The sequence below is a fragment of the Dasypus novemcinctus genome, chromosome 4 (assembly GCF_030445035.2).
Source record: "Dasypus novemcinctus isolate mDasNov1 chromosome 4, mDasNov1.1.hap2, whole genome shotgun sequence".
NCBI lineage: Eukaryota > Metazoa > Chordata > Mammalia > Cingulata > Dasypodidae > Dasypus > Dasypus novemcinctus.
In genome coordinates this window covers 90,282,124-90,305,475 of record NC_080676.1, presented here as the reverse complement: position 1 = coordinate 90,305,475, position 23,352 = coordinate 90,282,124, and the positions used below count along the sequence as shown (strand labels likewise).

At 39.1% G+C, this 23,352-nt stretch overlaps 1 pseudogene; it reads right to left on the bottom strand.

Moving 5' to 3' along the window:
- Positions 1–2,067: 2,067 nt before the first annotated feature.
- On the bottom strand, positions 2,068–2,581 carry LOC101446651 (tetratricopeptide repeat protein 9C-like; annotated as a pseudogene).
- Positions 2,582–23,352: the final 20,771 nt, after the last annotated feature.

The window sequence follows — 23,352 nt, the reverse complement described above, 5'->3', positions numbered from 1 at the left end:
ACCATGATAAAATTTTGTCTACAAACTTAGACTTAAAAGGAATTTAAGAAGCTTGAAAGAGGAATAAAATGCTTTTGTTAGTTCTGTCCTTGGAGTTCTCCATATTATTTGGTAGAAAACATCATAAGACAATTATTTAGTTGTGTTTTTAGGGTTCAGGGAGGTACAAAGAGGAGTCTAGCTTATCTGCAGCAAAGATGTTTAGCTTATTGTCTACCTTATTGGAAAGATAAAGAGAATTTATGAATACTTTGCAAGATGAAGGTGCTGGTCCCACCAATCCACCCCACCTCCCCTGCTGAAATGTTTGTTCTGTTGCTAGATGATGGTTCATGACACATGTTAATTATGTCCATTCATAAAGGTAGACCAGTGCTGTAGGTCTCACCTGCTCTGTAATCCATTATTCACAAGGAGCTCCTAGTTGACAGGCCTCCTACTGAGCCATGACTGTATCACATCTGCAATTTGAAACCTTACCCAGCAAAGCTTCCAGCAATTTCCATCCAGTGTTTCAAAGGCATTAAGGAAGGAAAGCCCCTCTTCATTTATATCCTTCCTCGCCGGACCTGAGTTGCTTACAAAATACAGGGTGACAGGTAAAAAATAGAGTTATGTTTTTATCCTGCCTTATTTTGTTCCTGATTCTAGACTTGGTGATCTTACTTTCCTGTGTTTTTTAGAGAAACAAGCATACTATGGATATGCACCTCTTAAAAATTAAAATGTTCTCCTGGATGATGTTTTGGCATAAAGGATAAAGGATTATTAAATAAACACTTAAGTACTTGACACCAAAGGCCTTAAGATAGAAAAGCTTAGTGAAAAAATAATTAAGTGTACTATATAAATGATCAGAGAATGAGCAATTGCAAAGACTAAAAGTTACCTAGAGAATAAGAGCCAGACACTTTAGTAGGGAAAAAAGAATCTGAATGTGTGGTGGGCATTATGGAGGATAAGGTGGTGAAATCATACTCACTGATTTCAAATCTTTGATTTTAATACATTGGGGCCCAATTTATATTTTTCTTCTCTCACAAAAGATTTATTTCCCAGTTTGTAGCCTGAGTATCTGGGGGAACAAAGCAAAAAACTCCTTTCCACTTATCTCAATATTTCATCCTCTGCTAGCCTTCTCCTCTACATGCAAATACACCTAACAACACCTGTATTAGTCAGTCAAAGGAGTGCTGATGCAAAATACCAGAAATGGGTTCGTTTACATAAAGGGTATCTATTTGGGGTAGGAGCTTTACAGATACCAGGCCATAAAGCAAAAGTTCCTTCCCTCACCAAAGTCCATTTTTATGTGTTGAAGCAAGATGGTTGCTGATGTTTGTAAGGGTTCATGTTTCATGGGTTCCTCTGGGCTAAGCTCCTGTTTTCTCCACAAGGACAGCTATAGACTATGAGGCTCTGTAGGCTTTGCCTCTCTCCACAAGGTCAACTGTAGACTACCAGGCAAACGGCTCTGTATCTTTTCCCCAGGACTCCAACTTAAGACTCCAGCTTAAACTTCAGCATCAAACTCCAAAATCAAAACTCCAACATTAAGAACCCCCAACTCTGTCATTTGCCATGCCTTTTATCTGTGAGTCCCCACCCACCAAGGGGCGGAGACTTAGTGCCCTAATGACATGGCCCAATTAAAGTCCTAATCATAAATCAGGCTCAGATCAGATTACAAACATAATCGAATATATATTTTTGAAATTCATAACCATTTCAAACTGCTACAACATCTATCAGTAAAATCACAGATAGGATTAGTTCCACCGATAGCAGATGAATGTTTTGTGGTTGTATTTTCCATGGCAAAAAAAATCCCCCAAAATAACATGTTTTGAAAGCTAAACAAATACATATAAAGATATATACAAAGATGGATGGACAAATAAAAACATGGGCTGTGTAAGTAGTAAAGAGATCATGTGGGGTTGGAAACAAAACAGAAATCCATGTGGGCCAGACATCTGGGGTTAATTTCTCTTGCTGAGATTCAGATTTCCTCTTGCTGGGTCTTTTACAGTCCACCTAAGTTCAAATAAAGGCATATCTTCTTTGTTAACCAAACAAGCCCAGGTAGAGCTGCTTCTCTTTCCGATGGTAGCTGCTAAGTTCCATCCATGTCAGCTGGAGATACTGCTGGACATTGTTGTCTTTTAGCTTTCTATTGATGGCAGCCATGAAGTAGTGCTGAGCCCGATCATAGCCCTGCAGATGGAAAAAGGCCACTACAGCCTTATACAAGGCCTCTGCATTATCAGGCTTTCATTCCAGGACTTTCTGACTGTATTCTTTCACTTATTTGTAGTTCATTGGCTCATCTAAAGGAGGCAGGCAGTTACATTATTGTAGCAGTCTGTCTGAGTGCTAGTAGGATGTTTTCTTGTTCAAGTGTGAGAGCCAGACCTTGAAGTCCTAGATTACATATTGGGGAGGGCAGACTTGGATCCAGACCCTGCAGCTGAAGCAGAGCTCTGTGGTACCTCCTCATGCCATCTTGGTACTTGCCTTCATGGTAGCATTGGTTTCCTTTCTCTTTGTATACCTGGGCCTCCTGCAGGCAGTTCTCCATAACTCTCTGCTGCCCTGGACTCCAGAAAAGCAATTGCTAATAAGTTTTCATGTTTCAACAGCTTCCCTTTGGCTTTTCCTTTAACAAGTGGAGAACCATAATTTGTCCTAGTTTTTAAAAAGTTGCTGTATGCACAGATTCTACAGAAGAACCAGACTCACAAGCAAAGTCTGAAGCAACAGGGCAGAACCTTGACTGGAAGTCGGAAGCTCTAATATTTTCTTTGTGGTTACCATTGGGCTTAAGTTTAACTTCCTAAATTAAAACAAAACTCTGTTAGTTTTATGCTAACTTAAACTTTAATAGCATACACAGTATTTCTATTGTCCTTCATCCCCCTGCTTTTTTGTTCTTGTCACAAATTATGTATTTATGCATTTTGAGTCCAAAACCATAAATGTATCATTACTTTTTATGCATTTGCATTTTAGATCCCGTAGGAAGTAAAAGGTGGAGTTCAAACCAAAAAATACAAGAGTACTGGTATTTATTTTCATCCATGTTTTTACCTTTACTAGAGATCTTTATTTCTTCATGTGGCTTTGATCTATTGTCTAGTGTTCTTTTCTCTTTCCTTTCAACCTGAAAAACACCCTTTAGTATGTCCTGTGGGGCCTGTCTACTGCTGATGACCTCTCTCAGCTTTGTTTTTCTGGAATGTCTTAATCTCGCTCTCTTTTTCAAAGGACAGTTCTGCTGGATATTTAATTCTTGGTTGGTAATGTATTGCTTTTGACACTTTAAAAACATCATCCCATTGCCTTCTTGCCAACACATTTCTGATGAGAAATCATCACTTAATTTCCTAGAGACCCCCTTATCAACAGCATGTTGCTTCTCTCTCTCTGCTTTCAGGATTCTGTCCTTGTCTTTAGTGTTTGGTAGTTTGATTATAATGTGTCTTGGTGTGGATCTTTTTGAATTTATGCTATTTGGAGTTAGTTGAGTTTCTCGGATGACTATATATTGATATTTTAATGTGTTATTTCTGGAATTTAATAACTGAAGTTCCTTAAAGCTATGTCCACCTAGTGTTGTGATGGAGAGTTCCTTGAATGACAGGAGATGGCAAACAAGGAAAAGAAGATGATGAAAGGAAGGAAGAAAGAAATAAAAAAAGAAAGAAAAAGAGAACAACTTTCCCAGTCTTTGCAGAATAGTCTGTACCAGTACTCGCCTTCTAACTTAGTCTGCCTAACAATGAGTATAATGAACAGTCTAAGATGAAAGTGTGGGTCCTCCCCAGTTTTTTTTCCAAGCATTCCTCTTGTCCTGGGCATGCATATATGTCTCTAGGAATTCCTCCATTTACATGGATCTGAATGTCCTTTTTTCCTCCTAAGAACATCTAGTCCTGGGTGCTACACTGTATGTCCCACAGCCAGCAATACTTTCCCCCAGGCAACTATAATTTGACTGTTCTCCTACACCATTCCAGCTGCCCTGTGAGTTCCCTCTATGCACAGGGTAAGTTTTGGGACAATGAACCTAAGACAAGTGCCATGTTTCAGTCTTTTAGGTGGCTACCAGACAGACTTACACAAACATATATGCATCCAGTATATGCACAAAGGTTACTCTGCTTTCCCTGAAACCTGGACCAGGGCACACATTGGAAATATGACACAGCTCCACAATGAACCATGAAGGGACTGGGGAAGGGCCAAAATGATGCCATGAGATTTTCTTCCTATTTTTAAATTGCCTTTTTCTTGATTTGATACTTACTCAGTTACTGCAAACTTTTAATTATTTTTCTGGAGTTCTGAGAAAGATGGCTCTGCCTGTTTTTGCTTATTGTTTAAAATGTCTGAGGGGGAACCAGAACTCTGGAACATATTATTCTGTCATCTTTGTGACATTAGTAGAGTTTCATAAAATTTTCATATGTTAGAAAATATTCTTCTTCTCTTTTGACTCTTTTGAAATTTTAAAATCATTTTAGACCATGGGTTGTATTAAAGGAGATTGCAGGCTGGATTTGGCCTGTGCACAAAGTTTTCTAATCCCCGATTTAAAATGAATTTTTAATGTGAGTATGCTTAAGATCTTACAATCAGTGTGAATTCTAACCCCAAACTTGAGAGGACAGAATTGTAGTCATGATTTCAGGGAAATCATGTTTCTTTTTATCCCATTTCTACCAGAATCAAGGCTAAGATTGATAAATATCCTTATCATATTCCTCTATGAGGCAGTTTTTAACCTAGCTTACACACACAGACTATTATAGTGGTCTGCCTTGGTACAGAGATCCCTAATCCAACTCACCTTCCAAAGTAATGTCTCCTCAAGATCTGCTAAAGGTAGGTTATAAGCCATTTGGGTTGGAAGAGGACAAATGCAGACCAGATGCCTATTTACCCTTTTGGATTTGAGATTGCTTTTTTATTATGATTTCTGAGGACTCTCTTACTTTTCCACCAGTTCAGATATACATTTAAAAATGTTTTTTTATCTATTACCCAGAATTTTTATGTGTTCTATACACCTAAAGATATTTCTGAAAACAGAAATCTCTTTGGATCTATCCCTGGTGTGTTGTTTTTTTGTTTTGTTTTGGTTTGTATGCTTGTATGCTTGTTTTGGTTTGTATGCTTGTATGCTTGTATGCAGTATTCTACCCAAGTATATAGTCCATGCTTATCTCAGGGGATTGGTTGTGCTTAGCAACAAAGTTGTGGGGGAGAAGGTCTTTATGGAGGACCTGTTATCCTAGAGGGGAAGCAGGTATGGAGTCACCAAGAGTGGTGAAAAAATGACAAACTTTCAGAGAAGAAAAAGATCCTGAGAAGCACTTGAGGAGAAAGAGGAAATGATGTATATTGTAGTGAATGAAGTTATCTTCCCTCTAAAAGAGCTTCCAGAAATAAAGTATATGATTTATATGGAAGGAGAGGAAAGGAAATTTTATGTCAGGAGAACAGATTATCTGAAGGTAAGAAATAAGTAAACAAATGCAAGACATGGTAAGGTGCACACAGAGTAGAAATGAAAGTGTTTGATGATGTAGGAACTTAATCTCTGTTCTTGTCCTATGAAATAAGAACAATTCTGTGTTTGCAAACTGACAAGTGATATAATGAAAGCTACGAATTAGGGAAGAGGAATCCTATAGCAAAATGCAAGGTAGTTTGGGTCATAAAGAAATTGATTACAAAAAAAAAATTAAAAAAAAAAAAAGAAATTGATTACAAAGAAGACCAAGTAAAAGTGTATTGCAAAAATGGAGGTATGAATGTTGAAGAGTTTTGCTTATGGCAGTGATGTGGGAATTGAGAAGAACAGGTCGATCTGAGAAATGTGGAAGAGGAAGGTCAGCACAATGTAACAAACAACTAGAAGAAGGAGCAGAATTAGAGAAACCAAAGTGAGAGAGAAAATAGAGTGTTATGTGGCTTCTAAAGTTTCATTTAGTTATGAGTCAAACAATAAAATTATAATTTTTAAAGCTCGTTCAGTGGTGAAATTGGGTATATTCCAAGATCCAAGATTCCTAACGGTTCAGTTTGCATTTTATGTTATTTTTTTTCTTTCTGAATTGACAGAATTGGCACTATGGTTTTCTCAGAAAACTTCTGTCCTTTTTCTGAGCATTGACAATGGCATTAGCAGGCAACCTTGATGCTTACCACAGTAACACAACCACCCAGTTTCCCTGAAATCCTAACAGTTGAGTCAACTAATGGTGTGTGAATTTTCTTCCCCCATCACACTGATCTGTGAGTCAGAGGTGACAGCACAGTCATTGTTACTCTCAGCAATGCAGATCAGATGAGGAAAGCTTGTTTTGTATGAACCAGGATTGAAAATTGAAAATGTTTCACTTTAACTGCTTTTCATGCGTGACACACTTCAGAAGCTCTTCTTTCTGACAACAAAATCAAGGTCAGTAGTGACCTTAATGTTTTGTTTTGTTTTGCTTTCCTTATTATGAAGATGTTGTTGCATTTTCTAAATGAGTGAGCCTAAGAATAACCTTTTGGAATAGCAATGCCCTTTTTCGGAGCAAGCAGAATTGTCTCCCCATCTTATGTTGCACTGCATTTTTGTCCCCTATTTCCTAGCTGCCTTTTCAGAGAGCATAATTAATTTATAAAATAGATGCTGTCAGAAGCAGAGGTACATATTGTGGCTGAATGTGTGGTGAGGGAGAAAATAGGCATGCAATTAGAGGGGGAAAGTTGCACGAATATAGTGAGGCTGCAGTGCTGCTAGAAATAACATGAGAGGTATAGTCTCGTCTAGGGAAGTAACTCCCCCTACTTCTTCATGCTGTTGAGACATTTTGGAAGAGCCACCTTAAAGCAGTGGCCATTTCTTAATTCCATTATTACTGTTAATTATAGTCCATAAGTTATGTTAGTTGTATTTTTCCCTTTATCACCATATTCTTAACACCTTATAATAGTGACATACATTTGTTCTAGTTCATAAAAGAACATTTTTGTATTTGTACTATTATCCACAATCCTCATCCACCACTGAGCTTATTATGTTATTCAATCCCAAGAGTCTCCCTAGCTTTCTTTCTACTGACATTTATGTTCCTAGACCTACAATCACATTTATAAATCAGCAGCGTTAGTTATACTCACTATTAATGTATAACCATCAACTCTATCCATTTCCAAATATTTACAAAAAGCTTATTAAAAATTATAAGTACATTAAGCATCAGTTCTGCCTTCTTAATCCTCATTCTATCTCCTAGTGATCCATATTCTATATTTTAACTCAATAAGTTAACTCATTGTATTTACTTCATATAATTGAGAACACACTGTATTTTTCCTTTTGTGTCTCTTATTTCACCATAATGTCCTCGAGTTTGATCCATGTTGTCATATGCATCCTTACTTTGTTTCTTCTTAAAGCTGATTAATATTCCATTGTAAGTATGTATCAATTTTGTTTATTTACTCATCAGTTCATGGACACTTGGGTTATTTCCATCTTTTAGCAACTGTGAATAATACTGTTTGATCATCAGTGTGCAGATATCTGTTCACAACCCCGCTTTCAGTGCTTCCAAATATATTTGTAGTAGTGGGATTGCCCGATCATATGGGAGTTCTTTAATTAGCTTCTTAAGGAACCAACAGTCTTCCATAGAGAATGGACAATTCTATATTCCCACCATTAGTGAAGGAGTGTTTCTATTTCTCCACATCCTCTCCTGCCCTTGTAATTTGCTATTTTTAAAATAAGGCTCATTCTATAAATTGTGAAATGATATCTCATAATTTTCATTTGCTTTTCCCTAATAGCTGGTGATGTTGAACATCTTTTCATGTTCTTTATGGCCATTTGGCAAAATGTCTATTCAAATCTTTGCCCATTCTTAAATTGGGTTCCCGTCTTTTTTTTTTTCCAACAAATCAATTTTGATGGTACTTATTAATAAAGCATAAATCCGTCCAAAGTGTATAATCAATGGTATTTGGTGTAATCACATATTGTGCATTCAATACTTCAGTCATTCTTAGAGCACCTTCATTATTCTAACAACAACAATAATAATAAACAAACAAAACTGATCACCTCCCAATCTCTCTAAGCTTCCCCTGTTGTACACAGCTGCTATTATTTTTCCTTCTCTCTAGTATATTTGTAATTATTTTATAAAAACAGTTTTATATATGCAATATCACCCATATTTGTGCTTTATATGAGGTTTCACCATATTACAGTTTTTAGCTTTCCTTCTGGTAACATAAATGACCTTAGACTTTCCCTTTCAACCACTGTCATACCCATACAATAGCACTGCTTGTTGCAAATATCATGATCTGCTTTAACCATTTCTATTCTTTCCAAAGATTTATAAATAACTTTTCACCAATTCTGCATAGATTAAACCTCAGCTTTCCATTCTCTAACCTCTTTCTATATTCTGAATACCTATATTCTAATTATTAACTCCATGAGTTTACACAATATATTCAGCTCATAATAGTGCAATCATACAGTATTTGTCCTTCTGCATCTGGCTTGCTTCACTCAATATAATGACCCCCGTGTTCATCCATGTTGTCATATGGTTCATGACTTTATTTCTTCTTACTGCTGCATAAAATTCCATCTTGTGCATATACCATAATTTTTTATTCAATTATCAGTTGATGGACACCTGGTTGTTTCCAACTTTTAGCAATTGTGAATAATGCCACTGTGAACATCGGTATGCAGGTGTCTTTTTGTGTCTCTGCTCTCAGTTCTTCTGGATATATATCAACTAATGGTATCGCCAGGTCACATGGCAAGTCTATATTCAGCTTCCTTAGGAACTGCCAAATAGTCCCTTCACAGTGGGGCTGTACCATTCTACATTCCCACCAATAGTGAATAAGAATTCCCAGCTCTTCACATCCTTTCCAACATTTACAGTTTTCCTACTTTTTAATAGCAGCCAGTCCAATAGGTATGAAATGATAACACATTGTAGTTTTGATTTGCATTTCCTTAATTGCTAGTGATGATGAAAATCTTTTCATGTGTTTCTTCACCATTTGTATTTTTCTTTAGACAATTGTCTTTTCAAATCTTTGGTCCAATTTTTAATTGGATAGTTTGTCTTTTTATTGTTGAGTTGTATGATCTCCTTATATATTATGGATATGAAACTCTTATCAGATATGTGATTGCCAAATATTTCCTACCATTAAGTCAGCTGCCTTTTCACCCTTTTGACAAAGTCCTTTGAGGTGTAAAAGTGTTGAATTTTGAGGAGGTCCCATTTATCTATTTTTTCCTTTTGTTGCTCATGCTTTGGGTGTAAGGTTTAAGAAACAACTGCCTACCACAAGATCTAGATGTTTTCCTACATTTTATTCTAGGAGTTTTATGGTTCTCACTTTTATATTTATGTCCCTGATCCATTCTGAGTTCATTTTTGCATGTGGTGTGAGATAGGGGTCTTCTTTCTTTTGGATATGGATGTCCAGTTCTCCCAGGACCAATTATTCTGACCCACTGGGAGGACTTGAATGCCTCATTAAAAATCACTTGTCTGTAGAGAGGAGGGTATGCGGTCACCCCTCGGGCTGAAGTGTGGTTTGCTGGCCTGGCGGGGGAGCAGCCATGGTAGGCCTAATTCCAATGCCCCCATAATAGGGTGGCTGGTCGGACTCACCGCCACCCCTGAAGGGAGCTTGGCATGGGCGCAGAGTGCCCTCGGGTCTCCCCTTCTCAGCAGCCATGCTTCCACGGCCGCCCCTCCTCCCGGATAGCGCCACACGATGCCTTTGAGGCAACACCCTTCTTCTTCTTTCTCCCTGCGCAGGCGCAGGGCGGAAAAATCCAGTCTGCCCTTTTCCCTCCCCCCGACAGCAGCAACAGCCAGGCGTGGGCGGGAAACTCAAGTCTGCCCTCTACCCCAGCAACAGCAGCCACCAATCCCTAAACCCTGCCCCTTCCCCCAGCAACAGCAACAGCCAATCCCTAATCACCACCCCTCCCCCGTCCAGTACCGCCCACTGACCTTTCTCCGGCAACCAATCAGAACAGGGCGTGGCTTCGACCAATCAGCCTTCCCCAGCCCCTATAAAACTGTTGCCTCTCCCTCAATAAAGTGGACTTGCGTGTTTACCTTGTCTCCGCGGTAGTTCTTCTGCCGTGCGCCCTCCAGTCCTGAGAGCCCCCGACAAGGGCCTGGCCTCCCTTGTCCCCAGTTCATCACCTGCTTCTCCGGGTGACCCCTTCATTGCCGGCTTTGCTGGGCGACCCTGTCAGCCGAACCGCGCAACCCCTGTGAGACCGACCCCTCGTCTGCTACCGGACCGACCCCTCGTCCCAAGTGGGACCGACCCCTCGTCCCAAGTGGGACCGACCCCTCGTCCCAAGCGGGACCGACCCCTCGTCCACAGCCAGACCCCACCTCTACCGACCGAGCAAGGCGCCGCAAGGGTATACTTCTGAGTTCCACTGGTCAATGTGTCTTTCTTTATGTCAGTACCATGCTGTTTTTACCACTGTAGCTAAGTAATATGAGTTAAAGTCCAGAAGTGGGAGTCTTCCAAGTTTTTTCTTCTCTTTTAAGATCTTTTTGGTTATTCAGGGCCCCTTACTCTTCCAAATAAACTTGATAATTGGTTTTTCCATTTCTGCAAAAAAGAGGCTGTTGGGATTTTTATTAGGATTGCATTGAATCTGCACATCAGTTTGGGTAGAAATGACATCTTAACAATATTTAGTCACCCAATCCATGAACACGGAATGTCCCTCCAATTATTTAAGTCTTCTTCAGTTTCTTTTACCAATGTTTTGTAGTGTTCTGACTATAAATCCTTTATGTCCTTGGTTAGGTTTATTCCTGAATATTTTATTGTTTTACTTGCTATTATAAATGAAATTTTTTTCTGATTTCCTCCTCAGATTGCACATCAGTAGTGTATAGAAACACTATTGACTTCTGCTTATTAATCTTGTATCCGTCACTTTGCTGAACTCACCTATTATTTCCAGTAGCTTTTTGTGGATTTCTCAGGAGATTCTAGATATAAGATCATATCATCAGCAAATACTGAAAGTTACTTTTTCTTTTCCTATTTGGGTACCTTTTATTTCTTTGTCTAGCCTAATTGCTCTAGCAAAACCTGTAGCACAATATTAAATAACAATGGTGACAGTGGGCATCCTTGTCTTGTTCCTGATCTCAGCAGGAAAGCTTTCAGTCTTTCACCATTGAGCATAATGCTAGCTGTAGGTTTTTCATAAATACACTTTACTGTATTGATAAAGATTCCTTTTATTCCTTTCCTTTGGAATGTTATTATCAAGAAATGGTTCTGTATTTGGTCAAATGCCTTTTCTGCATCAATTGAGGGCATCACATGATTTTTTTCCTTCAAGTTATCAATGTTTGCCTTTTTAAAATAATCATTGAGTTGTATGGTCTCTTTATATAAAATGGAAATCAAACCCTTATCAGATATGTGGTTTCCAAATATTTTCTCCCATTGAGCAGGCTGTCTTTTCACCTTCTTGACAAATCTCTTTGATGCACAAAAGTGTTTAATTTTGAGGAGGTCCATTTATCATTTTTTCTTTTATAGCTCTTGGTTAGGGTGTAAGGTTTAAGAAACCACCACCTACCACAAGATCTTGAAGATGTTTCCCCACATATTTCTTCTCGAATTTTTATGGTTCTAGCTTTTATATTTAGGTCTTTGATACATTTTGAGTTAATTTTTTATGAGGTGTGAGATAGGGGTCTTCTTTGTTTTGGATGTGGATATCAAGATCTCCCAGCACCATTTGTCGAATAGACTATTTTGATGCAGCTGGATGGATGTAACAGACTATCAAAAGTCATTTGACCATAGATGTATGGGTCTAATTCTTATCTCTCAGTTCAGTTCCATTGGTATATATGTCTATATGCCAGTAACATGCCATTGTGGCTAAGTAATATGATTTAAAGTCAAGAAGTAAGAATCCTTCAATGTTGTTCTTCCATTTATGGTAGTTCATTAATTGTTTTAAAGATATTTTTGGCTTTTGGGGGCCCTTACCCTTTCAAATAAATTTGATAATTGGCTTTTCCATTTCTGGAAAAAAAAAGACTGGTGGAAATTTTACTGGCATTGCATTAACTCTATAAATCAATTTGGGTTGTCTTGACATCTTAATGATATTTAGTCTTTAAGCCCATGAATATAGAATATCCTTCCATTTATTTAGGTTTTCTTTGATTCCTTTTAGTAATGTTTTGTAGTTTTTTGAATACAGGTCCACTACATCCTTGGTTAAATTTCTTCCTAAATATTTGATTCTTTTAGGTGGTATTGTAAATGAATTTTTCTCCTGACATCCTCCTCAGATTGCTCATTACTATTGTATAGAAACATTACTTATTATATTTTTGCCTATTAATCTTGTATCCTGACACTTTGCTGAACTTGTTTATTAAGTCCAGTGCATTGTTGTAGATTTTTTCAAGACTATGCCTAGAAGACATAGTATCATATTATTTGTGAATAGCAAAAGTTTTACTTCTTCCTTTCCAATTCGGATGCCTTTTATTTCTTTTTCTTGCCTAATTGCTTTAGCTAGAACTTCTAGTATAATATTGAACAATGGTGGAGACAGTGGACATCCTTGTCTTGTCTTTCTGTCTTTCACCATTGAGTGCAATGTTAGCTATGGGTTTTTCATATATGCCCTTTATCATGTTGAAAAAGTTTCTTTCTATTCCTCTTTTGGAGTGTTTTTATCAAGAAAGGATGCTATATTTTATCAAATACCTTTTATACATCAATTGTGATGATTATGTGATTTTTCTTCTTCATTTTATTAATATCTCATATTACACTGATTTATAGCATCCTTGCATACCTGGGGGGAAAAAAAACCACTTGATCATGAAGTATGAGTATAATGCTCATTAGGGAAATTGGTCTATAATTTTCCCTTTTCTAGTATTCTTATCTGGATTTGGTATTAATGTGATGTTGTCTTCATAAAATGGATTTGGTAACATTCCCTCCTCTTCAAATTTTTGGAAGAATTTGAGCAAGATTGGTATTAGAGTGTATTTGAATGATTGGTAAAATTAACCTGTGAAGTAATCTCATTCTAGGCTTTTCATTTTGGGAAGGTTTTTGATGACTGTTTCAATGTTCTCACTTGTGATTGGTTTGTTGAAGTCTTCTGTTACTTCTAAAGTCAGTGTAGGTTGTGTTTATAGGAATTTGTCCTTTACATCTACATTGTCTATTTTGTTGGTGTACAGTAGTTCATAGTATCCTTATGATCTCATTTATTTCTGTGTGGTCAGTATTTCTGATTTTATTTATTTATTTATTTATTTATTTATTTATTTGTCAGTCTAGCTAGGGACTTGTCAATTTTGTTGATCTTCTCAATGAACCAACCTGTTGATTCTCTCTCGTGTTTGTTTTTTTTTTTAATGTCATTTATTTCAGTCCTAACTTTTGTTATTTCTTTCCTTCAGTTTGCCTTGGGATTAGTTTGCTATTCTTTTTCAATTTCCTCTAGGTATGTATGTTGTTAGGTTTTGATTTTGACCTTTTCTTCCTTTTTTAATGTGGGCACTTAATACTGTAAATTTTCCTCTCAGCACTGCCATTAATAACCCCAAAAGGTTTGATATATTGTGTTCTCATATTCATTCATCCCAATATATCTATTTATTTCTCTTGTAATTTCCTCCATGACCCCCTTATTGTTTAAGAGTGTTTTGTTTAACCTTTATTTATTTGTGTATTTTCCAGTTCTTAGCTTGTTATTGATTTCCAGCTTTATTAATTATGATCAGAGAAAGTGCTTTGCATAATTTCAATCTTTTTAAATTTGTTGAGACACGTTTTGTGATCCAACATGTTGTCAATCCTAGAGAATGAGCATGTCACTTGAGAAGGATGTATATTCTGCTGTTTTGGGGTGTATTGTTCTGTAGATGTCTGTGAGGTCTAGTTCATTTATCAAATTATTCAAGTTGTCTATTTCCTTATTGATCTATCTGTTGAAGTGAGTAGTATGTTGAAGTCTTCAACTATTACTGTAGAGACATCTATTTCTCCCTTCAGCTTTGCCAGCATTTCCTAATGTAATAGGCAAATTATTGTTGTTTCTTCTTGGTGGATTGCCCCTTTTAATAATATGTAATGTACTTTTTTGTCTCTTATAATGCCTTTGCTTTAGAAATCTATTTTGTCCAATATTAGTATAGCCACCTCAGATTTTGTTTTTGGTGCCTGCATGTGTGAAACATTTTTCCAGCCCTTTACTTTCAATTTGTTTGTATCTTTGGGTCTAAGATGAGTCTCTTATAGACAGCATACAGATGGTTCATATTTTTTCAATCCATGCTTCCAGCCTGTGTCTTTTAATTGAGGAATTTAATTCATTAACATTCAATGTTATTACTGTAAAGGCAGTACTTACTTCACCCATTTTGTCTTTTAGCTTTTATATGTCATATCTTATTTTCACCACTCTTTTTATACTTTTAATTACTATTACTGATCATTTCATTTCTAGAATCTCTTCCTAGCCTCTATCTCCTATCTTCACCTTTCAGGCTGCAAGACTCCCTTTTATTTCTTATAAGGCCAGTCTCTTGGTGACAAACTCTCTCAGTTTCTGTTTATCTGTTAATACGCAAACTCACCCTCATTTTTGAAGGACAATTTTGCCAGGTATAGAATTCTTGTCTGGCAGTTTTTCTCTTTCAGTATCTTAAATATATCAAACCACTGGCTTCTTGCCTCCATGGTTTCTGATCACAAATCAGCACTTAATCTCATTGAACATCCCTTATATGTGATGAATTGCCTTTCTCTTGCTGGTTTCAGAATCTTCTCTTTGTCTTTGGCATTTGACATTACCATTAGTATGTGTCTTGGAGTAGGTCTAAGTGAATTTATTCAGATTGGACTTTATTGCACTTCTTGGACACAGTTATATGTCCTTCAAATGAGCTAGGAAATTGTCTACCACTATCTCCTCACACTCCTCCTGCCCCTTTACCCTTCTGTCCTCCTTCTGGGGCACCCATGATGTATATGTTTGAGTGCTCTATGCTGTCATTCAATTTCCTGGGACCATTCCATTTTTTCCATTCTTTTCTCTATCTGTTCTTCTATGTGCTTGGTTTTGGGTGCTCTATCTTGTAACTCACTGATCCTTTCTTCTGCCTTTTCAAATCTGCTTAATTTGCTGACTCAAGAGGCTGCAATGTGGGGTGGGGTGGGAGTGGGCAGCTGTCCATTATACAAGCAGAGCAGGACTGCAGGGGAGTGACCTTCCCTCCCATGCCCTTCTGTTCAGACACCCAAGGGACCCATGTGTACTTGTAGTATCACACAACCAGAAAACCTGACCCCAGAGGTCTTTTGAGTCTCTACTTACCAGGAAAGCTGGATTTAGCCTGCCAACCTGTCCCTGAGCAGAGCATTCCTGAACAGGGTGGTGGAAGGTATGGCTGGGCTGGGCAGTGTAAACAGGGCAGGTGGGCTCTGGAAGGGGCTGATGGTAGCAGATAGAGTGTTGCCTCCTATCTGCCTTCACCTGCAGGTGGGGAATGCACTGATTGAGTGGGCTAAGGGTTGGTCACTAGTGCTGGACCCGCAGCTCCTTTGGTTATAGGCTGTGAGAATAGTGGTTCATGAGAAGCAGTTAGCTGGAAGGTTAGAGGCCTGGCTCATGGAGCTGGGGGAAAGAAACAGTACTAGGAGGGCAGATAAAGGAGCAGCAGCCTCAGGCTTCTGCCTTTCTCCTCCCCCCCATCCTCCTTGGATTTTCTAAGCCAAAACTATAACTTACACTTTAAGTAAAGTTATAGACAACTACCAAACAAAACAAAACATAAAATCCAAACCATTCTCTTATCTCCCCTTCTACCTCCCCCAACACAATAGTTTCATGTTTACTTTTTCTTGCCTGCCACCTCTCTGTCTGGGAAGCCAAGGGTATGACTGTTGGTGTGTGGAGACAAGCACACAGTGGGCAGAGCCCTATCTTTTGTCAGAAGGAGATGGTAGTACCAGTTCCTGCCATGTCCTCAATCTGAGGATACCCATCAAGCTTCTCTTTAGTTCCCACTAGAGGAGGAGATACAAGGAAAAGGGGTCCCAATGGTCAAGCATTTAGCACTTCTGGTCTCTCCACCTGGTCTACCTTTGTACCCTTTTTCAGCTGAAAGGATGGACAGTCTTGCCTTGGGCCAGAAAACAGTTTTACATGAGGGATGGACACTACACATTTTAGAATGTGGAAACCTGTTCAGGGCAATGAAAATATTAAAACAGAAGCCATCTTTCTCCCTTGCCCCTCCCTGGAGGTAATTCTCCCTCACAACAGCTTGTGGGCATGACTCAACAACCTATGGGTTCTTACAGACTTAAGTTTTGTTCCAACCCTACTCGTGGACAATTTCCTGGCTTCACACAGCAATAAGGCTGGTCTATGGACTAGTTGCTGACTCTACTAGCAGTTATCCCTTACTCCTAAGGTGAGGACATGGTGGGATATGTTTTTTCATACTTGGCCTAACATTCCCACAGGGAAAGGTTGAGAGTGAGCCTGCCAAACCTAGTTTGTCACCTTGGCCAACCACAAACTGGCCTAATTGCAAAACATCACACCAACTACTCCAAAAGTCACCTACTGGTCAGGTGAGGGGAGGTCGACTGGCTGGCTGGCTGAGGTAACCCTCCCTCTGTGCAACAGAAGAGATCAGCCAGCCTGAGAGGAACCCAAGAGCACACACACAGAGCAGCTCTGGGGCAGCTGACCTCTAAGATTCTTCCATCTCTAGAAGCCAAAGCAAATCTCTAGCCTCCAGAGGAGGAAAACTATCTTTGTTCCAGATTTTCACTCTGGAAAAATGGGTGAAGGGTAGTCTAGGCCTCTGAGAAAACAGTTTGTCATCAGAAACCTTTTCTTTCCCTAACTCTTTTATTCAGCATGGCTTGCTTCCAAGGTACTGATTTCAAAAAGGAAATGTATTAGATATAATTACCAAGCTGGTGTCATCAATACAGATGAAATGATACAGACCCTTGAGAGTTCAAGCCTTGCTAGGGGAGGAAGATCCAGCTACCTTCTGGAAGCTCTAGGCAGAAGACTCAAAGAGTTCTGGAGTCACACTCTTTCCTGATTTTCTTCGTGCTGACAGAAAAATACTGAACAAGTCTCATAACCCTTACTTCTAAGCCTAGGTGTGTAGAGTCTCACTCCTTGACATTACGCTCTCTTCTGTAATAGAAATAGAAAACCTGCCTGGTAGGGAACCACCTTGAGAGCTAGGGGAAGAAAAAGTATTTCCACTTTTCCTGTCTCCCAAAATACTGGAGGTAGGGATGGTACCCTCCCCAGGTTCTCTGAAACTATAGAGCTGGCCCTGTTGTGTCTCTCATTATGTTTTTTCTTCTTGTGTCTTTTGTTGTGTCAGCTTGCCATGGCTGCCCATAGCACCAGCTTGCTGTCTTCTCTAGGAAGCACTGGGATCTGAACCAGTGACCCCCTATGTGGTAGGCAGGAGCCCAGGCACCTGAGCCACATCCACTTTGCATTTTCTTGATGTAGTTATTCTGGGCTTAGTGTCTCTCTTTAGTATAGGACTTTCTTATTGATTGGCTTTGTGCTAAAGATTTTCTTTGTCACTTGGTTCAACTTATTTTGGACCTTTATAATAGCTTATGTTTAACCAATCAGATCCTTTCAGCTCCTACTCATCTGATTCTTTCCCTGAATATACATTTCAATTTTTCAGATTGTACTGTTTGTGCACTTCTTATCTCCTCCTCCTCCACCTGGAATGTTTATCTGTTCAGTTTGTTTTTTATGTGCTTCTCTATATTTTTCATACTCCTTTTATTTTCTCTAGCTGTTAGAGAGGGCTAATTTGCTAACACGTCTTTCTGGGGACAGCCTTCCTAGATCATATTTCCTAGCCAAAACAGGCCTAGGCACCCATGAAGGAGGTATAGATGGTTTCCAGTGTGCCCTGGGGAGGAGACCCTAAAGGCTGCCCAACTTCTCTTTGACAGCTCCTCAAATCTGTGCTTTCCCACTATACCCAACAGGTGATACTCTTCAGTCAGCTCTTCCCCATAGCCCTCAAGTTGTGTTGTGCCTGTAATTCTCAGTTGATGTAACCCCTGTTGGGGACACGGTTGAAGCTGAGGTTGCCACGCATACCAGGATGAAACTGTTGCACAGATCCCAGACCCTGTGATTTGAGATCTTTAATCAACTGCAAAAATGTGTTCTGGAACTTGCCGTCCCCTTTTCCTGGGGGGAGAGCTACCATTTAATCATCTATTCCCTATGACTTCTAAAGGGCACTGTGTCTCTAAATTATTCACAGACCCTCCCCTGTTGGAAGCAGGGTTGGTACAGAAGCTGCCAGGTGTTTTCTGAGCTTGAACCTGCCTGCAGTTACCCTGAGAAACCTAACAAACTTCACCCTCCTTTCTCCCATGCTGGGAATGGGGTTGGTGTTGAGGATTCGAGCAGTAATCTAAGCCATGCGGGCTGAAACTACCTGCAGTTTGCCTGTGTGCTGGTTTGAGTTTTTTGTGGACCCCAGAAAATCCTGTCTTTAAAACAATCCCATTCCTGTGTCTGTACACCCATTATAGATGGGAACTTTTGATTAGAATTGGCTAAAGGACATTTTAATTAGTCACTTTTTATTAGATTGCTTCAAAAGTTAAGGGCCTTTGATCAGATTGCAGAACTCAGGGTAGGTCTTAATCCTCTTACTGGAGTCCTTAATTAATGAAGGACTAAAAAGCAACAGACACAGGAAAAAGGCTGCAAAAACAGAGAGAGGGTTCCCAGAGGCCAGAGGCTAGGAATAAGCAGAGCACAGAGGCAGGAAAAGAGGTCCCTGAGAGGCTGAGAGAGAAGGACCACGGAGAAGCTAAAGCAATGAAGCCCAGGAGAGGAGAGAAATGAGCAGGCATTGCCATATCCCTAATATGCACAGCTGAGCTTGGTGAGAAAGTGCCCCTGGAGGAGAAGGCAGGGACTGCAGGGCTGTCATTTTGTTTTGCCTCAGGACAAGAGTCCAGGATCACCAGCAGTTGGTCCTTGGTGAAACAGTATCTCTGATGACGCCTTGACTTGGACATTTTCCCAGCCTCAGAACAGTAAGATTTTAGCCTAATAAAGTCCCATTGTAAAAGCCAACCCATTTTTGGCATAGTGCTCCCAGCAGCTTTGAGCAAAACTGAAACAGAAATGAGTACCAGGAAAGTGGGATGTATCTGCTATGCAGATACCAAAAATGTTGGGATGGTTTTATAAATGGGCAAGGGGTAGATTCTGGAAGAATTGTGAGATGCTTGATAGAAAAAGCCTAGATTGCTTTGAAGAGACTGTTGGTAAAATATAGATGCTAAAGATACTTCCAATGAGGACTTAGACAGAAATGATGAGTGTGTCAACTGCAAATCAGAAGGAAAGGATCCTTGCTTTAAAGTGGCAGAGAACTTGGAAAAATTGACTCCTAACATTAGATCAAAGACAGAATTTGAAAGTGACAAGCTCAGATATTTAGCTGAGGAGATTTCCAAACTAAATGTGGAAAACGCAGTCTGGCTTCTCATTGCAGTTTATAGTAAAATGTGAGAGGAAAGGGATAAGCTGAGAACTAAATTCCTGAGCACAAAGAAACCAGAAAATGATGGTTAGGAAAATTCTGACCTTCTAAAAATGAGTCCCCAGGAAATAGTGCCCTATGTGATGATTAAACTGAGCTTGGAACAGCCAGTCATTTCAGTGTAATTCAGGATTGAAAATGCAATTATCCAGGAAAGATCTGTAGAAAGTCTTACTGTCTGACAGCTTGGACCCCAGTTTTCTGCATGCTAAAGCAACACCTTTTTTGTGAGATCTGTATGTACAGAACCACTGCCAGCCTGAAACAAATGGGACCGAAAAGGGAGAGATTAAAGGAAAAGTGACTTTAAAGGCAGAACCGTGGAAGCTGAGGTCTGGACATAAGATAGCTTCTCAGACAAAGAGAGGGACCCCCCCCCCCAATGTGTGTAAAAAAGTTCTATATCACAACATGAAGAGAGCGGATCTCCCTCCTCATTGTTCAGGAAGCATGTGACCACCCAGGTTCACTTAGCTAGATCCTGGCTGATTACTAACTGCCCTGTAAGACAAGCTGCCTCTTGGAGCTCCCTACTCTGCCACCATCTTACCCTGGCTCCGGCTTAGCAAGTCTTTACATCGTTTAAAGTCATTTTAGTCCTAATGATATGCTATGGGCAGTTATGGCATCTAAATGTTCTTTTTCCTCTCTCTCCCTTTTTCTCTCCTATGTTTTGATCACAGGCAATATTGTTGCCCTTTAAGCATGAAAATAGATAAGGTAATATTAATAGCCAAACTTATTAGCGGTGGCCTCCATTTCTTTCATCATCAGACGTATGTAATATCAAGTTGTTTTCTGCTGTCCAAAGTATTTTCATTTAAATATTATCATTTACATGATTAAAAAAAACGTTTTCAGCAATAAAAGTGCTCTAGTGACTTGATGGCTATTTATGCACAGGGTAATTATAATTTAGCTAATACAAAAGATTGTTTAGAAAATGACCTCTGTGCTCTTAGTAACTGTAGTTTAGTACCCAATCAACTGCTGTGATGCGTGAAAAACACATTAATTCATTAAGATAAAAGGAGCTAGTCACTTGTTCACAGTGCTGATTTCTGCAGCTGGAAAAGTATTTACACCAATTAACAACTTTTTAAAGCCCTCTGCTTGAATTGTTAACCTTCAAATAAGCAATCTCTGGGGAAATCATTGATGATACAACAACTTGTCCCAAAATGCATCTACCTGATCATTATTGAACTTGATATGCAAACATTCAAATGATAACTGAAACATTAATTAAGCACTATGTCTGGGCACCAGAGTCAGGAATTTAGAGAGAAAGGTTGACTCATTGTCAATAAAATCAGGAGCCAAAACCCCAAGGTTCTCCCCGTTTTCAGCAGGAGTAGTTGCCCTGGGGTCTATTGGTTGTCTATTTAGTTGTGCCATCGAACACAACACGGGATACAGCTTGTAATGCCAAACTATCAGAAAAAAAAATTGCCATCTACTCCAGAGATGTGTTATCAATGACTTAAGCATTGATTCAGACATGGGGTAACAGAGGATCAGGCCATTGTTCAGTTTGGGTGCTTTGGGTGTGCACCTGTTGACTTCCTTTTCATTTGATGGCTTAAAGCTGTGATTCTCAATGCTGGCTACATAGTACAACCAATTAGAAAATGCCAATGCTTCGGCTCCATCCCATGCTAATTCCATCAGAATCTGGTGATGAGGTCAAGGCATTGGTATTTGAGAATAGTTTTGCAGGTTATTTTAATGTGCACCCAGGCTTAAGAACCACTACATGAGATGTGAGCTCTAATAGGACAAGAATTATGCCTGTTCATTTACTTCTGTATTTCTAGAACGTAGCATTGGGCATGGCACATAGTAGGCATTCAATAAATATTTTCGTAATGACCTGTGCTTTGTAAGAATCTAAATGGATTGAACTGGCTGGGGCTTCTATGAGGATTTATGGGCTATCTCAAGGGTAAATAAGAGAGGCAGGCAGTGTATTCTTATTCTTATTTCAACTGTTGCCATTCTCACACCAAAAATCAAGGAGTCTGAAGCAAGCCCTAGGAACATGAGTGCTTTCTAAGCTGGAGTTTCCCGCCAACCTAGCACATGTGCTCCCCTCCTATGACTTCTATGACTGGCTTCAGGCTTTGTTTTTCCAAACATACTCTGGTTTCCTGCTGACACTGGCACCCTGCCCTGAATCTACTCCTGTGCAGGACATATTTCCCAGCTGCTGGGAGAGTTGCTAGCAGACATTCCTCAGCTCTCACCTATTTTCAGGGATCTCCTCAGCTGAAGAGAACTGTTTCACCCAAGGTCATGTCCCCCTCCTGAGGAAGCCCACACCTAAAGACCAGTGTGAGGGTATAAAGGCTTACACCTTGCTTCAACTCAGTGCCACTCTGATGAGTCATCACAGCTCCAGAGCCTCTGTGGGATAAGTTGAAATCTTTGTTGGGATCCTATTGCAACTCCACTTCTTCCTCTGCCAGCTGGGTTTCCTTCCCCTTCTTCCACGGGGGTTGATATTATGGCCTCATCCTAATGAGCTCCTGTATGCTAGTTTCCACAACCTGGGTACCCAGTGATGATAGCATGAGATGCTTGGCCTTGGATTCCATGCCCACTCAGACTGAGCCTCCACCCCCCACATCCATGCCAACCATGTTCTAGACACCGTGGCAGTAATGATCAAGACAGACAAAGTTCCTGCCTTCATCAAGCTTATATTTTTATGGGAAAGACAAACAAACAAAAAATAAATATACAATTCCTAGGGTGATAAAAGTCATTTAGAAAAATAAAGTTAAGTAAGGAAATAGAGAGGCATTAGGTTGGGTTAGTGATAGACTAGAGCTGACTTATACCAACTCATGAGATATAATTATTAAATCCAGATGAATTTTACAAGTCAGTTATTAAACACAGACATTTTTAACATTTAAATTACATAAACTTAAATAATTTGTATTTGAAACAAAAGAAATGCTCAAAACTCATCACATTCTTAATATTTTACTACATTTTCTATTACATATGCTCTTTTTCAAGCATCCATTTAAATGGCACCATACATTTCATTGTGTCCTAATTGCAGCTAGTCTTTGGACAGAATAACAAATTGTATTTGTAAGAATGGATGCTGACTCCAATTTAGTTCATCTGGGAAAATTATATTCTTATTACAATCACTTTGCCATTCCCTAGATTATTTTTGAAATGACTCATTGGGAAACACCTTTAAAACAACTAAAAAAATTGATGTCATTACAATTTCTTAACCAAAAATATAATTTCACCAATTAACTAAAAGTGACTTTTGGCTACTTCTAATAACCAAGACTGCTGTGAAGAAAAACCCCTACTAATACCCAAGATATTAAAAAAAATATTCCACAGGCTTTGCCAGCAATTCCCAAAATTTGAAAATATCTTGTGAAATGGCTATATTTTCTAGGATATATGATATTTGCTTACAGAATGGCTACTTGAAGTATTGGAGTGAAAATGAAAATGAATTTCATGAATAAGTTTCACTATGTTTGCTATGAATCAGTTATTTTACGTTACAGACATCCTTTCATCTTTAAAGACCCTCAAGAAGTGACCTGCCCTAAGTACTTAAGAGCTCTTTGCTTATCCTACTTTTCTGGTGTGC